The 26,130-nt window shown below is 44.1% G+C and overlaps 1 long non-coding RNA gene and 1 pseudogene across 1 annotated transcript; one reads left to right on the top strand and one right to left on the bottom strand.

Moving 5' to 3' along the window:
• Nucleotides 1–929: 929 nt before the first annotated feature.
• LOC121758481 lies at nucleotides 930–26,130 on the top strand (annotated as a pseudogene).
• On the bottom strand, nucleotides 15,472–17,154 carry LOC121803146. Its single transcript, XR_006050925.1, has 3 exons — nucleotides 16,901–17,154; nucleotides 16,017–16,081; nucleotides 15,472–15,507 (listed from the first exon to the last, which is right to left on the bottom strand). It is a non-coding gene; the product is annotated as an uncharacterized LOC121803146 (long non-coding RNA).

Below are 26,130 nucleotides of genomic sequence, written 5' to 3' on the forward strand. Positions count from 1 at the left end.
TCTTCATAGGGGCCTTCCCCTTCCGTTTTCTCTCTTCACGGTATCTAGCTCCTTCTCCATCATCCTCTTCTTTCTCTTCTTCGGGTTCCTTCTCAGCTTGTGTTGAAAATTTGTCCTGGGCAGTAGGACTGGTCTCCTCGTGGCCTACTGACCTGGATGCGAGGTCCAGACCCTCAGCCATCCCGTCAGCCTCTTCACCTTGGCCACTCAGTGTTGGAGAGACCGCTTCGGTTTCCATTGCGGTATCCTCTAGGTCAGTAACAGGTAAAGACTCCTCCCCAGGTTTTGTGGGAGTGGTCCTCTCCTCTTCACTCAAGATCTCCACGGGATCTGCCTCTGTGTTCGGCTTCGCCTTTTTAGCTGCCCACTTCCCTAAGCATCGTTGAGATACCCTTTGCGGCTTTGGCCGACTAGCCTTAGGTTCGCACTTCAACACCAACTTCCTCTTGACGGCCTTCGGTTTTGTCACCGGAGGTGCCACTGGGTTGGGTACTTCTGGTCTTGCTTCTGTTTCTTTTGCTTTCGTTTCCCGTGCTTCAATAGATGTATCACCCCTCTCTGCTTCTGGCTGGGGTGATTCCGGGAAACGAGGAAATCTCTTCTTCCCTAGCTTGGCTTTCCGAGCGGTTTCCTTCTTCGGCTTCTTCACTCTCTCCTACTGCTCGTGATGCGAGGTCTAGCCCCTCAGCCACCACCGCAGTGTCATCTTCCATCCGATTGACATCATCTAAAATTGCCTGAAATTCCTCATCGGTCATTAGGCCTGCTTCTTGGCTGATTCGTTCAGATCTATCTCCTCCCTCGCCACTTTTCGGGGAACGACTCCCGCCGTTAGCATTTTCTCTGACTCAACTGCTCCCTGTAGGCTCCCCTGTTCCTGACCTTTCCTCGCTTCACGTTCTTCCGAGTCGGAATCGTAATGAGCTGAAATGGGGTCAATCTCCATTGAATCACTCTGTTGTGGAGTTTCTGAGGGTTCCGAGGACTTAGGTGGTGGGGTAGTCGATGGAGCTTCTCTTTCTGGTGGAATTCCGGAGGAAGTCGCAATGGGGGTGGGGAGTGTTGCTGTAGATGGCACAATCGGTTCCGAAGGATTTTCTCCGATTACTCTCTCTTGTCCCCCGGGTTGACCTCAATCGGCCAGCGCCGCCGACCAATCCCTATTGGGGTCCTGCTGTCGAAGAAGCGCCACCATTGCTTCCAAGGAGACCATTGTTGGTGCTTGAGGAGCCGGCTCTGATGGTTGTGGGTTCGGCGGTGGTTGGGTGGACGGTGGTTCTTCTCGCAGCTGTTGTGTTTCTGGGACCTCTTCCCGGCGGTTTGAAATGGGTTGGATTTTTGTTGCCCATGCTTTCTTTCTCATGGCTTAGATCTGTGAAATTCTGGGTATAAAATGGGGGTTGGTGTTTGTGGAGTGACGGTGGAAATTTTGCAGAGAGAAAAATTTGCAGAGTGAAATTGTGAAGTGAAAAATTGGGGAGACGGCTGGTTATGGGTTGGAATAGGGCAGTTGTGGGTTTGCAACCGGTTATAGGCGGTTCCAAATCGCGTCGTTTCGAGGGAGAGGCGGTTGAGAATACTGGCTCCCGATTGGTTGGCGTGCCTACCCTCTCTGCTCACGCGCCCCTTCCAGCCGCTGCCACCCTGCAAAAGCTGCAGAAAGTCCACAAATTCAAATTCGTCCCTTAATGATTTCCCCCTATATTTTCCTAGATTAGAAATAAAGTAAAAAGGACACTTAAAAAAAATATGAGTTTCACCAAAATGGTATTCTGATGGTCAGTACGTACTCCCAATTAATATTTGAGGTCCGAAAAATATTTTTAGTTTTTCTTAAAACTAACTAGCATGCAAAGGTTCAAATTAATTAACTACCACATATGTACCATATTCACATCTTCCTTAGGAAAATTGGAATTCTACTTTGCCAGCATATGTACATTACGCTAAAAGGAGCTAGCCCAGTGGAATTCCAATCCCCATCCTACCGGTCAGTATGAAACCTGGGTATGTGGTTGCAGTGGGATTTCATCCACTACAGCCACATCACTATTTGCCCTAAATACCTTCAGCCTATGCCCATTCACAATAAAGGGTTCAGAGTTAGGAAGACTCCCTGAAATCTCCACTGCTCCATTAGAACGGAGTGCGGTGATGACATAAGGCCCTGTCCATTTCGACTTGAGTTTTCCAGGCATGAGCTTCAACCTCGACTGGAAGAGTAGTACTTTCTGCCCAACATGAAGATCTTTGGTCCTCAGATTCCTGTCGTGCCACAATTTGGTTCGCTCTTTGTACCACACGGCTGAATCAAACGACTCCAATCTGAGTTCCTCTAACTCCTACAGCTGCAGCTTCCTTTCCTCTTCACAGGCTGTAGCATCCATATTCACTTGTTGTATTGCCCAGTATGCTCGGTGCTCAATTCCAACCGGTAAATGACACATCTTCCCAAAAACGATCCGGTACGGGGACATTCCTATAGGGGTCTTGTAGGATGTACGATAGGCCCATAGAGCATCCTCTAACCTCACACTCCAATCCTTCCTAGAAGGATTTACAGTCTTCTCCAGAATCTTCTTTATCTCTTGGTTAGACCATTAGCTTGCGGATGATAGGGGTCGAAAGTCTATGGTGCACACCGTACTTTTTCATTACAGCTTCAATTGTACGGTTACAAAAGTGTGTACCTTGATCAGAAATGATCGCCCTCGGAACTCTGAACCGGCTGAAGATCTGACTCTTTAAGAACTTGGCCACCTCCTTTGCTTCACACGTGCTCGTGGCCTTTGCTTCTACCCATTTGGAAACGTAATCCACCGCGACTAGGATATACAGATTGCCATAGGATGAAGGAAAAGGCCCCATGAAATCCATTCCCCATATGTCGAACAGCTCACAAACGATGATGGGTACCTGCGGCATTTCATCCCGGGCAGATATTCCTCCGGTCAGTTGGCAACGTTCACAGCTTCTGCAGAATTCGTATGCATCCTTGTTGAGGGTTGGCCAATAAAAACCGCTATCCAGAATCTTCCTTGCCGTCTTCTTGGACCCAAAATGTCCTCCACACGCTAACGAATGGCAATGGATCAAGACATCCCGCTGCTCCCAGTCAGGAATGCACCTTCTTATCACTTGATCGGATCCCACTCTCCACAGATAGGGGTCGTCCCAAAAGTAGTATTTTGCTTCACTCTTAATCTTCATTCTTTGGGCCTTGGTAATACTCGGCACTTCTGGAAGCTCTCCAGTCAGTAGGTAGTTGGCTAGGTCTGCATACCATGGTTCTTGCCCTACCTTTTCTTTCCCTCTTGTTGTATCATACTGGCCAGTAAGCTTCATCACTTCCTTCCAGTCAATTTTCCTGACCTCAAAAATCACCTCACATAAATGCTCCTCTGGAAACTTGTCGTGCACCTCTTCGCTGTTTCCATCTTGCACTATTCTACTCAAATGGTCTGCCACCTTGTTCTCGACTCCTTTCTTATCTTCCACTTCCCAATCAAATTCTTGTAACAAGAGTACCCATCGGATCAAACAGGGTTTGGATTCTTTCTTGGCAATCAGATATTTAATCGCTGCATGGTCAGTATATACGATGACCTTGGATCCCAACAAGTATGGCCTGAACTTCTCGAAAGAATACACCACTGCCAGCATCTTCTTTTCAGTGGTATCATAATTTCGCTGGGCTTGATTCAGAGTCTTAGATGCATAAAAAATTACGTACCTCTTCCCATCGATCTTCTGACCCAGTACGACTCCCACTGCATAGTCGCTGGCATCACACATTACTTCGAAAGGATAGTCCCAGTCAGGAGCCCGTATGATAGGTGCGGATATCAGCTTTTCCTTGAGAAGGTTGAAAGCAGCCTTGCATTGCTCATCAAAAACGAACTCCACTTCATTATGAAGAAGTCAGGTAAGGGGTTGGGCGATCTTGGAGAAATCCTTGATAAATCTTCGATAAAATCCGGCGTGCCCCAGAAAGCCCCTTATCCCCTTCTGATCAGTAGGAAACGGCAATTTGGATATAACGTCCACCTTGGCTTGATCCACCTGGATTCCTCTCTCTGAGACCACGTGTCCTAGAACAATCCCTCGGTGACCATAAAATGACACTTCTCAAAGTTCAAAACCAAACTGTTTGCTTGACACCTTTCGAGAACTATGTCTAAGTGATGAAGGCATGAGTCGAAAGAATCTCCGTAGACCGTAAAGTCATCCATAAATATCTATATACAGTCCTCAATTAGATCGGAGAATATGCTCATCATACATCTTTGAAACGTACCTGGAGCGTTGCATAGGCCGAAAGGCATGCGTCTGTATGCATAGGTTCCGAATGGGCAAGTGAATGTAGTCTTATCCTGGTCCTCAGGATCCACGTAAATTTGGAAATATCCGTTGTATCCATCCAAAAAGCAAAAGTACTTCTTACCAGCTAGTCTCTCCTACATTTGGTCGATGAAAGGCAAAGGGAAATGGTCCTTCCTCGTTGCATTGTTCAGCTTTCGGTAATCGATGCACATTCGCCAACCCGTGACTAGCCTCGTTGGGATCAGCTCATTCCTCTCATTTTGAACGACTTGGATTCCCGACTTCTTTGGAACCATGTGGATCGGGCTGGCCCACTCACTGTCCGGCACTGAATAGGTAATCCCTAGCAACAATAATTTCAAGATTTCCTTCAATATTTCTTCTCGCATGTTAGGGTTTACCTTCCTTTGAGCATCTCGATGCGATTTTGCTCCTTCCTCCAGCCTAATATGGTGCATGCAGACGTCGGGGCTTATCCCCACCAAATCTGTAAGACTCCATCCAATCGCTTTCTTGTTCTTGCTCAGCACAGTCAGTAGCCTCGCCTCTTGTTCCTTTGTAAGGCTGCTGCTGATGATCACTGGATATGAGTTCTCCTCTCCGAGGAAAGCATACTTCAGATTCGATGGCAGTTTCTTCAGCTCGACTTGGGGTGGAAGTGTGTCTTCGGGTAGAGGGTTTCTTTCAGCTTCTCCTTCTTTTTCTAATTCTCCCTCTGGGGGTTCCTCTATACTAGCTGGTAGCTGAGCCCCTGCGGCTCCAATGAACTCTGATTTATGGCAAAATTCCTTGATCGCTCCTTCTATTTCTTCATCAGTCAACCCTTGGCTACTGATCAGATCGCACCATGCAGCAGCTTCTACGTCAGCCTGCTCATACACATCAAAAGCTTGAAGTTTCTCCTGCAATAGTTCGGTTTCAAGAAAATCTTGGACTAAGGGGTCAATCACATCAACATAGCATAAGTTTTCAGAATCAATAGGCTTCTTCATGGCCTCATTGATATCAAAAGTAAATTTCTCCCCATGGAAATCAATGCAAATTGTCCCCTCAGCCATGTCTACTATTGTCTTGGCCGTTCTTAAAAATGGTCTCCCTAACAATATGCCACTAGATTGCCTAGCCTCGGACTCACTCATTTTAATCACATAAAAGTCAGCAGGGTAGGTAAAATCATTCACTCTAACCAACACATTCTCTAACACACCCTCAGGACTTATGCATGACCTATTGATAAACTCGTAGTGTAGCAAGTATTTTGGATGTTTAACGTGAATACTTCAATGTTTTGTAGCATATTACTTGAGTTTGCATTCATTATCCACTATTTAAGTGTTTGGATGAGTTTGTCTAGTGTTTGGGGATAAAACAGGTGAAAATTACTTGAAAACGAGCTTGGAGCTGGATTACAGAAGAAGTGCCCGACCGGGCGTTCATGTACAAGAGAAACGCCCGGCTCGGGCGTTCGTGCAAAGAAGGAACGAATCCAGAGAGTTTGCCCGACCGGGCGTTCTGCCTCGGAATAATCACCCGACCGGGCGATGTGAAAGAATCAGGGCCATCGAGAGAACGCCCGACAGGGCGTTTAGGCGACTTAAAATCGCCCGGCCGGGCGAGGTGTTCTGCGAGAGTTAATTGCTATTATTTCCGCCCCGGGTATAAAAGGAGAGCTAGGTTTTCGTGCCCAGGGGAGAATAGACACGCCCCCAAGAGCAGTTTTCACATTGGAGAGCAGATTAAAGCGACAAAGAGTTCGATTCATCAAGAAGGTTGAAGACGAAGACGATTTGCCCACTCAATCCACCTTTGGGAGTATCTTTATTAGTTTTCTTATGTTTAGTTCACTTTCCATGGATTTATCTTGTGAATTTGCATTGAATATGAGTAGCTAAATCCCTTGTAGAGTTTTAGTGAAGACTACAATGAACGCTTTTGATTAATTTAAGGACTTTTGATTACCTATGCTCTTGTGATTTCTTTGTTTCATTCTTGTGCTCTTTCAATTCAATTGCTTAGCTACCAATTGAGTTTGTTAACCTAGTTTTGAGTAATCGAGAGATACCTAATTAGGATTGATAAAAGAATGAACAACACCTAGATAATTTGCATTCGAGAGAAGGGATTCTAGAGTGAGGGCTTGAGCCTTTTGTTTTAAGGAGTTAATTGTGAAGTATTAGAAGGAGACTTCAATATTAATGGTTAATCAACGGGTTGGGTGCACTCGAGAGAGGGCTTAGCCTAGACTAGCGGCTTTCCTAGTAATCCTAGAGACTTCAATTGGGTAATCGAAGTTGTTGAATTGTTCACTTTGTGTTCGTTGTAGTTGGATCTAAAGCTCTACTTCTTTCTCTTATTTGAAACCTATCCTTTGTCGCGTGTTTTTAACTTGTTTATGCTTAATTGTTTTTCCAAGAATCAAACCAAATCGTTGAATCATCTAGATAGTAGTTAAAATCGGTCCGTGGTACTTGAGTTTATACAATTTGTCTCTGTGGGATACGATACTCTTGCTTACTTTGTGCTACACTAGCCCCGTACACTTGCGGGAATTTCTTGTGTTAAAATAAGTGGAGTCACCTATCAGCCAGTTAGATCAACACCCTAGTACTCGACAATCTAACTCCCTTCAATCGGTTATAGATTGACAATGGCATAACATTTATAGAGGCCCCAGGTCACACATTGCATGCTCGACTTTTACATCTCCTACAGTTATGGGTAGAGTGAACATACCTGGGTCGGCTCTCTTGGGTGGTAGTTTTTCCTGCACAATCGCCGACGCTATCCCTTCCACCATGATCATCCCATCCTCCTGGGCTTTCCCGGCTATGAACTCCTTAATGAATTTCCCAAGAGGGGGTAGCTTCACGGCTTGGATGAATGGTATGGTGACATCCAATTTCCCAAAAATCGACAAGTAATCCACTGGGTTCTCCTTCTTTTATTTTGTATCAAAGCGGAAAGGGAATGGTTTCTCCCCCTTTCTTTCCTCTACCGGTCCCTCAGCAACCTCCTTGGAATCTTCCTTGGGCAAATTCTGGAACTGAGCCTCCGTTCTGGATTCTACCTATTGATGGGGTTCCTTCCTGACCAGTACGTTCTCGGGTTCACCTCCTCCACATAGCGTCTCCCCCAAGAAAAATGGGTCCTGCATCCGACGTATGGATCTATTAAGCTCTTCCACTGAGATGGTGTCGCCCCTATCTTCGTTCCACTCGGCTCTCCACTTGGTTGTTTGGGTCGAGGTCCATCATAAGTAGTTCCTGACCTCAATGTAACCTTATTCACATTCGCATTTTCGGGTATTTGAACTGTAAACGAGAGTTTCCCTGCATTTCCTTTCAAATCACCCACCGAACTGGCCAGCTGGGCCAACTGCATATTCATCATATCCATGTTCGCTTTATGTTCCTTCTGGGTATTTTGCATCCCCTGCACTACTTCGTTGTGGGATTGCAACTCGCCCTTGATACCTTGCTGCGACGCGAGCAATTCTCCCATCATGTCCTCCATGGATCGTCTGGGCCTGTTGGAATATTGTGACTGATTTGGGCCCTGGTGCTGGTTATACTGAGAACTTTGGTTGGACTGGAAATTTTGGAAGTTTTGCTGGTTCTGGTAAGGTGGGTATTGGTTATATTGGTCTTGGTGATATTGGTTCTGGATCTGGTTTTGGAAATGATTTTGGTTCTGATGGTGTTAGGGTGATTGATTCGGCTGATTTTGGTAATTTTGGAAGTTTCTCTGGTGGGGTGGTATGTAGACAGGGTTTGGGTTTTGGTGTTGTGGGTTTTGGTTTTGGGATTGTTGGTTTCTTCCTGACCAGTTGAACTGGAGGTCCGGGTTTGCTGGCCCACGGTTGGGATTTGGGTTCGAGTGGGGGTGATATTGGTTCTGACCTTGACCTTGGTTTTGATTTTGGTTCCCATCTCTCCATTGAAAATTTGGGTGATCCCTCCATGGTGCGTCCCGTTGTCTCCCCTGGGTCCAATTCCCATTTGAGTTAAAATACTCGGCAGCATTAGCCTGCTCCATACTGACCGAGTCGTTTGGCTGATCATAGCTCGGTTCTTGGTTTCCCTATTCTGCACCCTTGTAGTTCCCAACTGGGGAAGTCGGGGGTGTATTCTTCTCTATTGTGCTCAGGAGTGACTTCTTCAGCTTATCCATCTTCAAATCCATCTTCTGTTCAAGCTTCTGGTCCTGGTCAGTAGACGAGGCACTTGCAACCCTTTCTCGGTTGTATCCATCCCTTGAATGGTCATAATCCTTCTTCGCACTCAGTAGTTTCCTTAGGACCCTCTTCGCTTCGCTGACCCGTAGCTGCGTGAAGCTTCCTCCCGACGATGAATTGTCCAGGTCCTTGGTTGTTATGTTCATCCCCTCATAGAAGGCATGATGTATCTCAATGTCCGCCATGCGATGATTGGGACATGCATCTAAAAGGCCCATATACCTCGCTCAATAATCGCTCAAAGGTTCATCGTACCCTTGCTTCACACTAGTTATTTCCCTTTTCAGCGCGCTTGTCTTGGATGACGGGAAAAACTCGCCTAGGAATACTGACTTGAAATCAGCCCAACTCTCAATGGAGTCGGGGGGCAGGCGCATGAACCAGGTGTTTGCCTCCCCTTTCAAAACGAAAGGCAAAGCCTTCAATCTGTAGTCATCCTCGGTTGCCCCTGCTGGCCTCCTCTGCGCCCTACAAATCTTACAAAACTCATGAAGGAACTCGTAAGGGCCTTCATAGCTCTTTCCGCAGTATGTAGGCAGAATTGCGATCACATGAGGCTTCACATCACAGGCAGTTTGCCCTGGGGTCACAACTATGGCTTGAGGTGGTTCTCCCTCGGTATGTGCGTTCAGCGTCCCGATCTCAGGATCTTCTTCTCCTTGAGCGGCCATCCTTCTCGGGTTTCCCTCTATCCTTGGTATCTCTTCCGGTATTGGTCCTTCTATGGTGTATTGCTCCTCGTCACTACTCGAACCCAAGTCAGACAAAGCCGTCGACAGGCCGGATCGAGTGGTTACGAGTATAGATCCTCGCTGAAGGATCTTCGGTCTCCACTGGTCAGGAGCCGAACTGCTTCTCATAAACTGAAATAAAAAGAAAGAGAAAAATTATCCATAATATATACGCCAAAGTATCACCCACAATAACAATAAATAACGCCATTCATCCCCGGCAACGGCGCCATTTGAAAGAGCAGGTTTGTGCAGGTGTCGTTTCAAGCAAAGGGTGTATCCTACTAATCAGTATGGAAGTCCCTGCTAAACCTGAACCTGGTATCAATAATTCCTCAACCCTCTTCTACTGGGTAGTATAGTGAAGGTAGGGGTCGAATCCCACAGAGATGAATGCGTTTTGGGAATTGTGGTGATATTCTGGAAGGTTTGGTTAGCTACCACGCTTGGGTTGAGTTTCTACCTAGACGGGAAATTAAAGTGGTACTCTATTGACTAGGAGGCGGGAGAGATGTTATACAGACGGCTGTGTACGTGTGAGTGGGGAACATGATGTTTGGCTAATAAATGTAGAAGGTACGAGTTTACTATAAAAGGCTAAACGAAATATCAGAGGAAAAGAGGTAGTTAGGCGACTAGACATGCAGATCAGAAAAGTAATAGCTGAAAAGTAAGGACAAAAGTAAAAAGTTGTTAAAAAGCAAAAGTGGTCCCAAACTTGGATGGAGATGTTGTCTTCTTCAACATAAATCAAATCAGATCGGCAAAACCAGATTCATCACCATAAAAACACAGATTAACAACTTCAAGAACACAGATCTACGATTAAAACTTCAAATCAAAAGATCGAACACTGAAACTGCAACTAAGCTTACTGGTCAACATGTAGGGTGGCAGAAATCGCGTAAACTGAGTTTTCACACTAAACTAATTCAGATCTAAAATCTAACAGCTATCTAGATTTGCAAACTCAGAGATATTAACTACAGAAGTTAAAACATGCGAATCCACACTGGAAATTACCGTAACAGCTAGATCTAAGCTATCTAGGCAGAAAGAAGCGAAAACAAACATGAACCGATGCTGGAAAATAACTTCATAACATTTAGAAAACGTTTGAATCACAACCAAGACTTCAAAATAAGCAAAATACTGGAAATGCGAAAGATCCAACGTAGAGAATACAAACAAGATTAACTTGAAAGCAAATAAAGATTGTTTTTGCCACTCCGGGCGATGGAACTGCTAACTACGATCGTGCTGACTGGAACGAGAGAATGAAACTCCGGCGAACTGATGATCTTCAGGTGACCATGGCTGTGGCGAGGAACGAGAATTACGAAGGATAATGCTGAAGGAGGGATCTACCGAAGAGAAATTGCTAACTAAGCGTAGGAGTTAACTAACTAATTCCCCTTTTTCTCTCTCCAAGTGGCTTCCTTTTATAGGGAGGCCCCCCTTGATTTTTAGGGTAGACTTCGAATATGAAATGACTATTTTGCCCCCTTGCTTGCGGCTGATCTTCCCAGCTATCCTTCTTCTCCATCTCGAGCCTTTTTGACATGCATACTGGTCAGGATAACATCATCCTGACGCCCTTTCCACCTGAAGTATCTGAAGCTTTGCCTACTGGCTAGAACACTCAACCTGTACACTTAAGCAACTGTTTTGCAGAATATATACCAATTATGCACATTATACTGACCAGTAACCAAGTCCTAGAATACGACTTATCAGTGACCCCAATTCTACACCAGAGGAACTACTAGAACTGCATAGGCAATTCGAGTTTGCACAGCAGGCGAAATCCAGCATCCATTTGTCCGAACGAAACGTCGTCGAATTGGTCCAGAAACTCCAGCAACTTGAAATCATCGACTTCGAACTTCTCCACACTTCCCCCGAAAAAGAATACATCACTCAGGTGATTAATTGAATGTATCATTTCTTTTTAAAGATGTTTACTCCTTTATTCAATTTTATCAATTTGATCTGCATGTCTGGCTTCGATAGGAGCAATTCAGGAGTGAAATCATTTCTAAAATAAATAAGAGAGGTCGAGTATCTTTGATTGATTTAGCGGATACAATTGGGGTAGATTTGTACCATGTCGAACAACAATCTCAGCAGCTTGTGTCCAATGACTCTTCGCTTATGTTGATTAAGAGCATCAGCAATGGCGCCCGTCCCAACAGAATTCCGACCGGCGTGCCGGAATTCCGTGGCGGACGTCCGCCATTATGCTGGTATGCATGGATACGGAATTCCGCCGAGGACACCACAGTTCCGCGGCGTTACGTTGAATTCCGTCGCGACGGACGTGCGGACGTCCGCTATGATTTTCGTTTATTGCATTATTTTTTTTAATTTCTATATATACGACTCGTTGAACTGCATTTCATTCGTACCACTTGTTTTAACAAGTTTCTCTCTCTACATTTCTTTTATATATCCGGAATGGCTGGTAGTGGTAGTGGTAGTGGTGGGCATTATGAACACATGATGCGTCTGATTCATGCACGTGTGCGGGAATCAGCGGAGAGGGAGGAACAAGCGGCCTTGGCGCCGGAGGTACCTCGACCCATCCATCGTCGAACTATAATACCCCGGGACCACCTCGCTGCCCACGCTCAGTTGTATGAGGATTACTTTGCACCGGAGCCACGGTTTGGGGAGAACCTGTTCCGGCGACGGTTTAGGATGGATCATCCGCTCTTTCTGCGTATCGTGGGCGCTTTGGAGCGTCGATACGGGTATTTCAGGGTGCGGGAGGATGCAGCTGGTAAACCCGGCCACACGCCGATTCAGAAGTGCACTGTCGCAATCAGGCAGCTGGCATACGGAGGTGCGGCCGACATGTTCGACGAGTACCTCCACATCGGCGAGACGACTGCCCGTGATTGCCTGAAGTATTTTTGATAGGGTGTTAGGGAGATATTCGGGGATAGGTATCTTCGGAGGCCTACCCCCGAAGATTGTCAGGCTCTGATGGATATGCACGAGAATCAGCACGGGTTTCCGGGGATGTTAGGCAGCATAGATTGTATGCACTAGGTATGGAAGAACTACCCTACTGCCTGGAAAGAGATGTACACTACTGGTTTCAAGGCCAAGAATCCCACGATGATCCTTGAAGCGGTAGCTGACTACCGGCTGTGGATTTGACATGCCTATTTTGTAGTAGCCGGGTCTAACAATGACATCAACGTCCTCCAGTCATCGCCTCTTTTCAACGAGCAGTGCATGAGCGTTGGTCCGACCGTCAACTTCGTCGCCAACGGCAACCAACACAATATGGGCTATTATTTGGCGGATGGGATATACCCTATGTGGCCCGTCTTTGTGAAGACGATCAGATGCCCAACAGATGAAAAGAAGATATATTTTGCAGGTCGCCAGGAGGCAGCACACAAAGATGCGGAGCGGGCATTTGGTGTGCTCCAGGCTCGATGGGCGGCAGTGAATGGTCCAACACTGTTGTGGTATGTTGACAGTATCTCCGACATCATGTACGCATGTATTATCATGCACAACATGATTGTCGAAGATGAAGGTCCAGCAATGACTGATTGAACCAATGATAATGCTGGTGTTGCGGGTCCAAGCCACGACGTGGCCACTAGCAATGTACGCATGGGGATACCCCATGACGATGTCGATCGAGTCCGTGCATTTGCCGACATGCGTCAAAGACAAGCCCATGTTCGGCTCCAGAACGATATTATTGAAGAAGTATGGCAGCGGAGGGGTTATCGTTGATGTAGTTTTTAATTATTGAAATGTTTTTTTTAATTTGGTGAAATGTACTTTTTTTTATTTAATGGAATTTTTTTTCCTTATTTGCGTCGAAATTTTAATTCTATAAATTGTTTAATTTGTGAATTTGTGGTTTTTTTTAATTGTGGGAAGTCCTTTGGGAAGTCCTTGGGGATGTCCACCACTGTGCAGTGGGAAGTCCTTATGACGTGGCAGTGCATTGGGAAGTCCGTATGACGTGGCCGGAAGTGTTTTTGGGAATTCCGCGTCACTGCTGATGCTCTAATGGAGAGATAGTTTGGACTTCTTATTGGGACACAGTTTCCGAGGAAATCAATGAAAGACTCCAGGAGTGCAGCCATTTTTAGTTGGCAGAGATTGCGGCACAGCTGCAAGTCGGCTCTGAATTGATCGTCTCTGTTCTTGAACCTCGTATTGGAACATTGGTAATTTTGCTTGTATAAGAGCATCTCCAGTGGGCGGATGTCCCACTCGGACATCCACTAGGACTTCCCAAAAACACCTTCTGCCACGTCACTAGGACTTCACATCCCACTGCCACATCACTAGGACATCCCCTTCACAATCCGCCCTTCCCATCGCCCTTCCCACTAGGACTTCCCGCAATAAAAAAAATCACAAATTCACAAATATACGTAACGGAATTATAATTTTGACACGGAATACGGGAAAATTGCAAATGCTTCATTAAAAAAAATTACATAAAAAAAGAAAAAAAATTACATAATAAAAAAGAAAAAATTACATAATAAAATTTTTTACTCGGCTCACTCCTCGTCGTCCATGCCGCCCTCGCCGTCACCCGTGCCGCCCCCGTCGTCCCCGCCGCTAATCTCGGCGCCATCATCTCCAATGGGTGGCATGCCCAAATCGCGCCGACATCCATCGATGACATCCTTCAACATCCTTTTGTACACAGGATCTGTCGTGCTATGCCACCTATGCATGGTCCGGACCAAGCTAGTCGTTATCTGCGCGCGGGCGAGACGGTCGTACTCTTCTGGGGGAGCAGGGGCCTCCGATTGGACCTCGAACGACCCGCTGCTGCTTCCCCTAGCCTTCCGCTGCGCAGCCTTTTGCCCAATCGGGCGACGACGCCGACGGGAGTCTGATTGAGGTAGCGGGGACACTTCCTCAGCTTCTGGGAGCTCGTGCAAACCAGCACTGCTGCTGTATTCACCGGAAGCGTTGATCTTCGTCCACTTCAGCAAGCCCGATTCGACACCCCCACAAAACTTTTGGGAATCCTTCACCACGAGATAGGACTCCCACTGGTCGAAATCTTTGAACTTCAAAGATCTGTCGGGGTACTGCGCCAAGGCACGATTCTTCACATCCTCCTCGGACATACCGCTGGTTGCCTGGCGGAGATTGTTTTGGTAGAGACCGGCAAATCGACTAAGCTTAGGCCTCAACCGCTCCCACTGTTTCCGGCATTGTTCGGGAACGCGACTTTTCGCCCCAGCCGGTTTGTGTGTGAGGTAGGCTTTAGCGACGCGATGCCACAGTCTGTCAATATGCTGGTTAGCACCCACATAGGGATCCTCGACTATTGAAACCCAAGCCTTCGAAAGCGCGACGTTTTCCCACATGCTCCAGACCGTCCGCTTTCCCGTCTCCTCATCATCCTCCTCCTCAGCCATCGTTGGCGAGGAAGAGCCCGTGGCTTTCCCCTTGCCCTTGCCCTTGCCCCTGCCACGGCCCTTGCCCCTGCCCCTTGCCGCTGTCCCCACATCATCGGGAGTCTCCCTGATTGGAGATAGCCCCAACTCCTCAAAAGAGAAAGTTTCCACGCCGGTGAACTGAGTCTCCGGAATAAAACTGGAGGGGGTATCAGTAGACAGCATATCGATAACCGGGCGATAGACATCGTCCGCTAGTGGTTCAGGGCCCCTGCCACCCCCTCCACCAAGCATGGTGTGCATCATCCCCGGCATCATCCTCGGCATCATCCCACCCATCCCCATCATATTTGGGGTCATGCCCCCCATCACCGCTGCCCTGGGCATCATACCACCCATCCCACCCATCCAATTATACATACCGAAGTAAGGGGACATCATATGTCACGACCGCCCCCCTAGGGTTAATAAAAACGGGCGATCGCGACTTAAAGGGGTTTAAATGAACGGGCTTAGAAGGCTAGGGTTTCGATAAAAGTCTGACCAAAATTTAAGTCTAATAATTAAACGACCAATGATATCTATATTAAAATAAATGAAAAGACCAAAGGTTTGACATTAATAAAAAGGGTAACAAGTTCTCAACATTTAATCAAAAAGATCCATAGTTAAGTAAAAAATGTACGTAAAGAAAATATCACAGCGGAAGCATCCAAGAGAAGAGTGAAGTCATGTGTAAAGACACAACGACACTCGAAGTTTCAAAACAACCATATTATTATTTCTGCTCAACACCACCAACCGCTCGTCGCTGCTCAACCTGCACATAGAGAAAACATATGCAGGGCTGAGTACTATAAAAATAATACTCAGTGGCTCATGCCCGAAAACATTTTAAATAAAAGTATATATTATCATGCCATACGTAAGTAACCATCGGGGTTTTACTTTGGAAATGCCCGAGGCACCAAAATATTTTCCATTGTTCAAAATAGCGACTGCGCAGTCATTTTTCCCCATCGTCGTCAACCATATCTGCCAATACATGACAAGGAATGCGGCCGCAAACCAGGTCACTAGACCGGCCAGCCCGTACGCTAGCACACAGTCTACCATAGGTGTACACTAATCCAAGTAGGGTTTGCGGCCCTACGAGGACCCGAATTCGATTTATATAACAGTGGCAACAGCCACATCAGATAGGCACGTTAAAACAAATCACGGCATGATAATCGCTTAAAACCACCCTTATAGCTCCACAGTCATACGTAAAAGAGTTTTTAGTAAAAGAGAAACCCACACATAGTGTAGGGTAGAAAAGTAGCCCACCTCGACCGTTTTGATTTCAACTACTGCCTTTCCTTTGCTATCACGCTTCGAGCACGAGTTATCACCTTTAGATAATATATATGACTTATCAGTCACAACCATTGACTTAATATTATGCATGTCCCTATCGTTTTCCCTTTTCCCATCTTTGAACATCACATCACGTCATCACATATATCAATCATGTAATTCACTTATAGTAACATAGTGTTTTTGTAAGGATAGAAATCTGGCAGCAATGCGCAACCATTTTATAAAATTTACTAAAAATTCACCCGACTTCCGTTGGGGCTAAAATTTTACCACAAGGCAGTATACTCATCAAATAATTTCCAGTTAAAAATTCATATCAAAATAACCATTTTAGGTCGGTCAAATCGAAAACGTAACCTACTGGTCGAGGAAACTCTTTCTGCCAGAAATGCGCAGTAAACTTTAAAAATTCACCAAAATTTCATCTTTCGTCCAAATGAGTTGAAATTCACACACAACACAGAACACATCATGAAGTTTACTCAGGAAAAAGAATCGATCAAATCGGAGTTCATTTGGTCGGTCAAATACATGTCGGAACATACTGTCCGAAATTACAGTTTCTCATGCCTTTAGAAATTCGAATTAAGGTTTTCACCCACTTATTCAAAATCAACCTTTTCATGGTTTTAACACACAAACATGCTCAAAAGGGTCCTTATACTCATGCTTTCATAACATCATATATCATTCGTCATAGATTCATTAAATCATCAAACAATTCATTCAAAACTCAATTCATTCCCACCGATTAAATCCCTTAGATTTGAAATCATATACCCACTAGATGCATGAGGGAACAAAAGAAGAGTTGGGATGGAGAGGAATGAAGAATAGAGGCTTGAATGTACCTTTCTTGAACAAAACAATCGGTAGAAACGTTTAAAACTCTTGGTTCTTCAACAAACTCTTGGCGAATCGAAAGGATCTTGAGTAGAGTGGAAGAACAAGTGTGGGAGAGTGAAGAAGAGGGGAGGGGGCGTGTGAGAGGGAGTGTAGGCGTGTGTTTAGTGAGGTTAGGGTTAGGTTCTTATTTATAGAGCTTGAAAATATCCCACAATTAATTAGAGAATATTTGGGAGAATAATTGTAATAAAGATTGAGATTTGATGGAGGGGAAATGGCGTGAATAAGGGGGAAGAATTAAGGAGGATTTTTGAAAATCATGGCTATTTAATTAGCCCATGATTTTATTTGGTATTTTCACGGAGCAGAATAAAATAATACAGAGCAAGAAAATTAATAAAAATCCTCCCAAACAATATGGAAATAGGCGTGTTATTCAATTCCTCCCACAAGGAATAATTTCCAAATCTTTAATAAAATAAGATAGGGAAAGATTTGCTAGAATATTCCAATTAAGACATGGAAAGAAATAATTGAGGGATCAAAATAAATAATGAATAATTTCTTCTCCCACAAGTAAGGAGATTTCGAAATCTCCTTTAGGAAAATTAGTGGGGGCCGATTTTCTCAAGAAGGAAATAGGATAATTAGGCTTTGGATTTAATTGGATAATTATCCCTAAACAAATTATTAAATCCAAGAAAATAGAATTCCTCTCCTTAAAATAATAGTGGTCGAAATTTCCACAATGAAAGGCAAGGAAATTATTTATGATACTAATTAAATCTCACTCCCCGAAGATAATATAATTCACCGCAATATATCTCATTCCCCGACAATTAATTAAAGCCACGTCATAAAATCAACGGTTTTGACTTAGTCAAAACAAATTAGGTCACCAAAGTATGCACAAAATAAATCGTCATTTAATTGCGGCAATCAAAGCAATAAATACAACGTCTTAGGGTTCGAAAATTAGGGTTCGAAAAGCGGGGCGTTACATCATACCACCCATCCCACCCATACCACCCATCCTACCCATTCCACCCATCCCCGACATTGCCGGAAGCATTGTCGCATTTCCGTTAGAGTTTCCCTCTAGTTCGGCGGGAAACGTCGGAGTCAGCGACTCGCTCGTGCCGGGGGAGGTTATGTCGTTCTCCATTAAGTAGAAATGAAATTTGTAGTAAAAGAAGAGAGAAACTTGTTAACACAAGTGGTGTGAATGAAATGGAGTGCAACGAGCCGTATATATAGAGTTTTAAAAAAAAATTAATACCGGACGTCCGGCCCGGACATCCGACCCACACCACAATGGCGGACGTCCGCCCGCCCGTCTCCTGCACGTCCGAGGACATCCGACGTCCTTACGGGACGTCCGTATCCTACCTTCCAGGCCACAATGGCGGACGTCCCGGTCGCCCGTCGCGGATATCCGACCGGACGTCCGCCATTGGAGATGCTCTAAATGACTGATTTTTTCAATCTTTCTGACTTGCTCCGGTTTATAAAATTTACTTGTTACGAAAATTTCTGACTTCTTCATTTGGAATATGCTTTAATAGATCAAGGGTGGGCTTGAGGGTGGACAACTGTATACACCAGCATATGTTGCTCGTGTGAATGCAATGGTGCGCGGAGCAGCAAGAAGGATTGCTGTTCCTATGAATATGTCGGCGTGGTGGAGCTCATTGCAAGTTCTGTTGCAAGATATGGATGGGTTTAGTGGAGTGGCAGTTGTGAGTAGTTTTTCCAGTCATTATTTAATAACTTGGTTAAAGGAGGAGAGATTCTTGGCTCACTACGCGCTGGAGTACACTGGACACCTTCTGTGCGTGAGAATATAATCATATTCTTTAACTTTGGCTATAAATGTTGATCATGGTTTTCTTTGTTGATTACTTGGTATTATTTCAATTCTGTTTCATGAAAATTCTAATGAGTTAATTACTGTCTGTAGTTAAATGTACTGACTGAATTCTCCTGTACATAGTTGATGTTGGGTCGTGATACCGCCGATCTCACACGCGCACGAACGAAAGAATAAAGCACACAACGATGTAACGTGGTTCGGTGATAAACCACCTACGTCCACGGAGAAGATGACCGGAATCTTATTGATGAACAACTCTCAAATACAATGAACTCACACTCACAATTCAATCACTCCAAACTAATCGCAAGCTGGAGCAATAATCTCCTAATTGTGTATGTGTATTGTGTATTCTTTCTTCTATCTTTTCAACTGGAAACTATCGAGCTATATATGCGAAGAACAAGAAATAACCCATCAACTGATTTCACACAAAACAGTTATAACCGCTGATTCCCAACGGCTAGTTTCAGCTCACCAAACCGAGCTCCTTTCTTGATCTCTTCCTCGAGCTCCAACGGCTCTATCACTTAATCAAATCAGCAGCTTGACGTGAATGAGTTGCTCAAGAATGATAGTTTCCTTGCGCAAGAATGATAGTCCGCCAGTGTAAGAATGATAACTTGCGGCAGCAAGAATGATAACTTGCGGCTGCAAGAATGATACTTTGCTTATGCAAGAATGATACTTTGCATGATTTGCATGGACACACATCCACAAATCTCCACCTTGTCCTTGCAAAGCTCCATCAATATCTAGATTCCCTTCTCAATCCTTGTTACAAATCTCAACACTCCACAATTTCAACCAACTTCAAACAATGTTTGAATTTCGATGTTGGCAGAGATTTTGTCAACATATCTGATGCATTTTCTTCGGTAGGAACTTTCACCACATTGATCTTTCCACTTTGAATCTCATCTCTGATGAAGTGTCTCCTCACATCTATATGCTTCGACCTCTCATGGAACATTTGGTGTTTGGCTAAACATATTGCTGAGTTACTGTCACAGTTAATCTTTACTGCTCCCAACTCCATTCCCAGATCTTGCATGATCCCTTGCAGCCATTTTCCCTCCTTTGCAACCTCTGTTAATGCAATATACTCAGCCTCGGTTGTGGATAACGCAACCACAGACTGTAGATTCGATTTCCAGCTGACTGCTGTTCCAAATAAGGTGAATATGTAGCCACTTTGGGATTTTCTGTTGTCCAAGTTGGCTGCATAATCCGAATCACAAAATCCCTCAAGAACTTCATCCTTTTCAGACCAAGCTTCACTGCCAAACTTCAAACCAATCATTGCAGATCCTTTTAGGTACTTCAGAATCCATTTCAGAGCAGCCCAGTGCTCTCTACCCGGATCAGCCATGTACCTACTAGCCACACTTATAGCATGAGCTACATCCGGTCTTGTGCATATCATCAAATACATCACACTGCCCACTATATTCGCATAGGGTATCAGGCTCATTTCTCTCCTAGCATCCTCTGTTCTTGGCATTTGTTCTTTGCTAAGTCTGAAATGACCTGCCAGTGGAGTGGAAACCGGCTTTGCATCTTTCACTTGATACTTCTCCACCACCTTTCTGATGTAGTCAGCCTGGAACAACTTCAATTCCTTCTTCCTTCTGTTTCTGACAATAACCATACCCAGGATCCTCTTGGCTTCTCCAAGATCCTTCATCTCAAACTTCTGCCTCAGCTCCTCTTTCACAGTTTGCAGCTCATTCTTGTTTGAACCTGCCAGTAGAATATCATCTACATACAGCAACAGGTAGGCAATTATCAGATCTCCCTTCTTCTTGATGTACACACAACTATCAAAGCTTGACCTTTCAAAATTCATCAACTCCATTTGCTCATGGAATTTCTTATTCCACTGCCTACTACTTTGCTTGAGGCCATATAAGCTCTTTTTCAGCAAGCACACTTTCTTTTCCTCTCCAGGCTTCTCAAAGCCTTTAGGCTGCACCATGTAGATTGTTTCTTCCAAATCTCCATGTAAAAAAGCTGTCTTCACATCAAGTTGATGCAGCTCCCAATCAAAATGAGCTGTCAAGGCCAACAAGATCCGAATAGATGTGTGTTTCACCACTGGAGAGAACACCTCAGTGTAGTCAATACCCTCCACTTGTGTGAACCCTCTAGCAACCAGCCTTGCCTTAAACCGTATGCTTTCAACTTCCCCCACCTCTACCTTCTTCTTAAATAGCCATTTGCAACTTATCAGCTTCTGAGTCCCTGGATCAGTTACCAAAATCCAAGTCCCATTTCTCAGCAAGGATTCTATTTCTTCTTCCATGGCTCTGACCCATTTCTGACTTTCTTTGCAACTTATGGCTTCCTCATAGGTTGAGGGTTCTGAAAACATGAGCACCTCAGCCACACAAAGAGCAAAGAAACTCATATCATAATCTGAAAATCTGCTAGGCAATCCTGCATTTCTTCTGGGATTTCTTCTAACTCTTTGACTTGCATCAGTTTGCTGTTCTGATGATTGTTGGCTATTAGTGTCCTGAGCTGGTTGATGGTTAGATGCTCCACCTTCTTCCTGGTTCTCTGTGATCTCAGAATCTTCATCACCATCTGATCTGTGGTATTCTTTGTCAAACTCGAAATTCTGCACTCCTGAGCTGCTGCTCTCACCATCAGATACTTCTTTCTTCTTCTTGAATGGCATCTCTTCTTCATTAAATGTCACATCTCTGCTCACAATGATATTTTGGCCTGCTCTATCCAAGTTCCATAATCTGTACCCCTTCACTCCATCTTGGTACCCCAGCATTACACATTTTCTTGCCCTCGGTTCCAGTTTATCTTGCTTGACATGTGCATAGGCACCACATCCAAAAACCCTCAGAGTGGAGTAATCACCAAGGCTTCCATACCATCTCTGATCTGGAGTTTCATTTGATATTGCTGAGGAGGGGCATTTGTTAATCAGATTAACTGCAGTAGACATAGCTTCTGCCCAGAATTTCTTTGGCATCCCAGAGTAGAACAACATGCATCTCACTCTTTCTAGCAATGTCCTATTCATTCTCTCTGCCAATCCATTTTGCTGAGGGGTCCTAGGCACTGTCCTATGCCTTCTTATTCCCTTCATTTTACAGAAATCATCAAACTCAGCAGATAGAAATTCCATCCCATTGTCAGTCCGCAGATACTTCAAGACAGATCCTCTTTCATTCTCATATCTTGTATGCCATTCTTTGAATCTTTCAAATGCTTGAGACTTTTCTTTCAGAATATAAATCCACACTTTCCTAGAGTAATCATCTATGATGGAGATAAAATACTTACCTCCACCTATGGATTCTGTTGGAGATGGCCCCCATAGGTCACTGTGGGCATACACAAAAGGTCTTGTAGATGTGTGCTTTCCTCCAGTGAATGGCAACCTTTTGGCCTTCCCAAGCATACAGGACTCACACTTGCTCAACTTCTCTGTTGCACCCAGCTTCATAACCCCATGCTTAGCAAGTTCTCTGATGCCCTTCTCACCCACATGCCCCAACCTGGCATGCCAAAGATTCAAGTTCTCTGACTGAGCAGTATTGACAGAATCCACCACTGTCTTACCAACCAAGTAATATAGGCTGTTCTTTCTTTGAGCCTCCATCACAATTCTGGAGCCTTTAGTTACTCTAAGAACCCCATTACCAGAATCAAACCTGCACCCCTTTGATTCCAACATTCCAAGAGATATCAAATTTCTCTTAATTTGAGGTATAAATCTGACCTCTGTGAGAGTTTTCACACTCCCATCCTTCATTCTCAGTCTGATATTCCCAATGCCCTTGACATTACACATTTGATCATTCCCTAGTATCACTGATCCTTCCCAATCTGATAATTCTTGGAACCAAGACTTGTGGGAACAAATGTGAAAGGAGCAACCTGAATCCATGATCCAGCATTCTTCAATCTTGGCCCCTAAGTGGATATTCAAAGCCTCATTATCTTCAACATCCTGAGCCAGATCAGCGGTCTCTGCATTCCCAGCCCTTTCTTGCTCTTGTTTTTTCTTCCAAGCAAAACAATGTTTCTTTAAATGGCCGGGTTTTTTACAGTAGTGACAGCTCCTTTTCTCCTTCCACCCCCCACCTTCTTCCTTCTTCTGGAACTTCTTCTTGGAACCCTTCTTATTCTGATTGTTCTTCACATGCAGGCTCTCAGCCACTGGATCAGGTTGTTTAGCATCAGCCTTCTGCGATTCCTTCAGCTTCAATGCAGAATGTATCTCTTCATATGTAACCTTGGCCTCTCTACCAAGAAGCACTGCATCCTTGAAGTGCTCATAACTCTTGGGCAGGGAATTGAGCAACATTAAAGCCTTATCTTCATCCTTAATCACCTCATCAATGTTTTCAAGATCATCTATGCATTTTCCAAACTCCTCAAGCTGTTCAGAAATGCTCTTTCCATCTGAAAACTTGAAAGCAAGAAGTTTCTGCTTCAAATGCAAACGATTTGCAAGAGACTTGGTCATATACAATGACTCAAGTTTTGTCCAAACGCCCGCAGCCGTCTCCTCTTTGGAAACTTCCCTCAGCACCCTATCTGTCAAGTTCAAGATCAGGGTGCTGTAAGCCTTATATTGCATATCTTGAAGCCTTCCTTTTTCTTTCTCATCGGCCTCAGGCTTTTCTTTAGCCTCGGTGCCATCCTTCAAGATATCCCATAGGCCTTGCTGCATCAAGATAGCCTTCATCTTCAACCTCCACAGCCCAAAGTCATTTCTGCCGGTGAACTTCTCCACCTCAAACTTGGCCGTGGACATTTCTTCGAACAGACGGTGGACAATCGTCAAGATCGGCTTAGACACCGGAGCTTCTGGACCCTAACTCACCCAGAAAAACAATCAACAAGAAAACCTCTGGGATCTTCCCACAGACGGCGCCACTTGTTGGGTCGTGATACCGCCGATCTCACACGCGCACGAACGAAAGAATAAAGCACACAACGATGTAACGTGGTTCGGTGATAAACCACCTACGTCCACGGAGAAGATGACCGGAATCTTATTGATGAACAACTCTCAAATACAATGAACTCACACTCACAATTCAATCACTCCAAACTAATCGCAAGCTGGAGCAATAATCTCCTAATTGTGTATGTGTATTGTGTATTCTTTCTTCTATCTTTTCAACTGGAAACTATCGAGCTATATATGCGAAGAACAAGAAATAACCCATCAACTGATTTCACACAAAACAGTTATAACCGCTGATTCCCAACGGCTAGTTTCAGCTCACCAAACTGAGCTCCTTTCTTGATCTCTTCCTCGAGCTCCAACGGCTCTATCACTTAATCAAATCAGCAGCTTGACGTGAATGAGTTGCTCAAGAATGATAGTTTCCTTGCGCAAGAATGATAGTCCGCCAGTGTAAGAATGATAACTTGCGGCAGCAAGAATGATAACTTGCGGCTGCAAGAATGATACTTTGCTTATGCAAGAATGATAATTTGCATGATTTGCATGGACACACATCCACAGTTGATACAATATTTTCCAATTATGGATCAATTTGCTTATATGCACTGATTAAGCACTTACATTCTTGTATATCTTGCTTAAATGTCTTTCATTTGCCAGGTATTCGCGATGGCTCAAAAAGAAAGTGTGGACTCTTTCTTTTCACAGGTTGAGAACTTCTCCTTTCGTGTTAGTCGGTTAGTTGATTAGCTATATATACGCCTTCCATGGTTCATTGTAAACACAACTTGACAAAATGTAGTCCATAGTGAAATTTCGGTTCCCTCCATCTCTGTAAATGTTCTCCATCAATGCAGCAACATCTTCTTCTTTTCCCTCTTGTTCTTCATGTTTCATCTCTGATTTTCACCGTGATCAAAATTTGACATGGTATCAGAGCAAAATCTTCCGCATATCACTCTGATTCTCGATCTATACCTCTTTTTTTTTCTTCTTTTTTGAATCGGTTCGATTCTCCGCCGCATCAACGGAGTTCTTCAGTTTTTTTTTGGTTTCTCTGATTTCACCGATATATTTCGGTTTCTCTAATTTCATCGATAGTTTTCGGTTTTCTCTATTCTCAAGGATTGAAATAGGATTCTATGAATCTGAAATATCAATCTCAATATCTGTTCTCTCTCAACTCGGATGATTCTCTGTTTTTTTTCATCTTTTTTTTCAATTGTCACCGATGAAATCGTCGGATGAATCCTCTGTTTCTATTTCTTCGATTTTCTTTTCTAATCAAGTCTGTTCTCCTCTTTTTCATTTTTTTTATCTGTTGGTGTTGTGAAATATTGTCATGATTCTCTCTATCTGTTTCAAACTTTTGATGAAATGTCTGCATCACTTGCGTGATTAGTTGGATGCTCAAGATGGAGTTGTCACTTGCTTGATCAGTTGGATGCTCAAGATGGAGCTGTTACTCGCTTGATCTAAATCAATGCTTGATAAAGGATGCTTCTGCTCGATTGATCACATACAAGCTGCTACTTGCTTGATCAATTGCTTGACCACCTTGCTCAACCATGCGTGGAATTTGAGTGAATTAGTTTTGTAGTTTGATGCATCATTTTTTTGATGTTTCTCATGTAGTTTTATGTTTGTTGTCAAGATGGTAGCAATTGTTGCTTCCATCTTGAGGGGGGCTATTAGAGTAGGTGCAAGTGCAGCAAGTGTGCAACAGGAAGCAACAGCTCGAAGATGATAGCTCGAAGTATGACGTGGACTAGCCGTTATGAATTAGTTAGGAAGGCGGTTAGTCGGTTAGTTGATTAGCTATATATACGCCTTCCATGGTTCATTGTAAACACAACTTGACAAAATGTAGTCCATAGTGAAATTTCGGTTCTCTCCATCTCTGTAAATGTTCTCCATCAATGCAGCAACATCTTCTTTTCCCTCTTGTTCTTCATGTTTCATCTCTGATTTTCACCGTGATCAAAATTTGACAGTTCTCACTCTATTTCTCTCAGCATAAATGCTATTATTCAAATTCAGTGCTTTTATCAAGAAAAAGTACTATGAAAGTTGAACAATTAAATGGATGTTGTGCATCATTGTTCTTTGTGCTGCAGAACTCTTTTATAAGCTATGAAACTCTTCACAAACTTGGAATACCACAGCCTATTCAGTTTTTGCAGGTATTTTAATCTATTTGTTTCCTTCCTTCTCTTCTCTGTTTTTCATGACTCAAACACAATAGAATATATTCCAAGTACGTAACTAGGTTAAATTTTTATAATTCTTTTTGTTAATAATCAATATAGTCCAGATATCCCGAAGGCAAGGCCCTTGATACTGTCTTTGTTCATGGTTCGCTGATCGAAATGTTGGACAATTCTGTGGATGATGCTGTTGAATGTGGCAGCTGGTGA

The sequence above is a fragment of the Salvia splendens genome, chromosome 1 (assembly GCF_004379255.2).
Source record: "Salvia splendens isolate huo1 chromosome 1, SspV2, whole genome shotgun sequence".
NCBI lineage: Eukaryota > Viridiplantae > Streptophyta > Magnoliopsida > Lamiales > Lamiaceae > Salvia > Salvia splendens.